At 46.9% G+C, this 1418-nt stretch overlaps 2 protein-coding genes across 3 annotated transcripts in view; both read left to right on the top strand.

Annotated features, from left to right (window-relative positions):
- VGLL4 (vestigial like family member 4) overlaps positions 1-1418 on the top strand; it is a 133675-nt gene that overhangs the window by 118150 nt on the left and 14107 nt on the right. The window lies entirely within an intron of this gene.
- Positions 1-1418, top strand: part of LOC111745973 (transcription cofactor vestigial-like protein 4) — a 34066-nt gene that overhangs the window by 31673 nt on the left and 975 nt on the right. The gene's annotated exons all lie outside the window — the stretch shown is intronic.

Genomic DNA, 1418 nt, shown 5'->3' on the forward strand with positions numbered 1-1418 from the left:
TTCTGCCCACGCACAGTTCCATGTCCACAGTACCTTCCTTTCCTTATCTGGACACCCATGTACTATCTCTTCACTCACAGTCCCGTGGGCCTGCCGTGCTAGGCAGTGAGGGTGTGGGATGAGCTGGGCTCTCAGAAGTCTTAAGGGGGATCTGGGGGTCACATAGATGAAGAAATTGTAGATAGTGGTGTGACGGGTTCTCTCTTTAAGGTTTGCATGGAGCACTTTGGGATCCAGAGCACAGACCCTAAAGCCACAAGCACGGTTGGCAGTGCATGTGTTTGCATGGAGGGGGCACATACATGATACAGTCACAGAGCCATGAAGTGGCATGTCTTGTTTGAGGCATGGCAGGGAGACTTGTAACTACAAAGCACAACACTTGGGGGCATGGAACCCCGAGAAGGATGGAAAAGTGGTCAGGGTCAGAGTGGGAAGGGCCGAGGAGGCCACTGGAGATGATGCTGAGCTGCTGTAAATTGTAACTACAGGCTTGATGTGGTCAAATCTGCTTTGTAAAAAGATCATGCTGGAATGAATATAAATAAAACAGGAAATCTGGATAAGGTTGGTGGATTGTCTCAGTATTAATAGCCTGGTTGTGATACCACATTGTAGTTTTTTTGTTGTTGTTTTTTTTTTAACCTCCTCTTTAATTTCATCCCTGACTATGGATGTTGCCTTTTCCCTTTAGGGGCTAGATCTCTGAAGGCGGGGCAATCTCCTCCCACATGCTCGCAGCACGCTGGGGGCCTGCCGCTCCCAGAGTTTGATCCGTGGCTCCACTTGGGGCGCGAACTCAGGACCTTCTGCGTGTAAAGCAGACGTGCTAACCACTACACTATGGAGCCAGCCACATTGTAGTTTTATAAGATGTCACCGTTGGGGTAAATTGAGTAAAGGATATACATGGGATCTGTTCCTTATAACTGCATGTGAATCTACACTTTAAAAAGGCATGCCTCTCTCCCTCCCTCTCTCTCACGTGTGTGTGCGTGTGTATATAAAATGCTAAGTTATATTTGATCACATTCAGTCTTTTGAAACACTAGCCTGTGCTGCTGCTTTCTCTGGGTTTCTTAGCACATGTGCTCAGGCTTCTCTCCTATGAAATAGGTTGTCTGCTGAGGCAAGAGGACGACTGCTTGTGAACTCAGAATAATTTGCATTTCTCAAAGAAAAGTCACTGAAATCGTTATCTACCACATTTTTAGTTAAAAGACTTGCTCATTTCTTAGGAAAAAAGAATGCTCTGACAGCAGGAGGACGTGGTAGATATGAGGCGCTGAGACTCAAGGCAGAAAGAATTCCTGGAATAATAAACGGGAGAAGGAGGGACCTGGGCCAAGCCCCTAACAGCGTTCATGGTCTTCTGTCAGTCACGCCTTACCACAACCTGAGCTGTGTCATTCTCTAAG

The sequence above is a fragment of the Pteropus vampyrus genome, unplaced genomic scaffold, assembly GCF_000151845.1.
Source record: "Pteropus vampyrus isolate Shadow unplaced genomic scaffold, Pvam_2.0 Scaffold171, whole genome shotgun sequence".
NCBI lineage: Eukaryota > Metazoa > Chordata > Mammalia > Chiroptera > Pteropodidae > Pteropus > Pteropus vampyrus.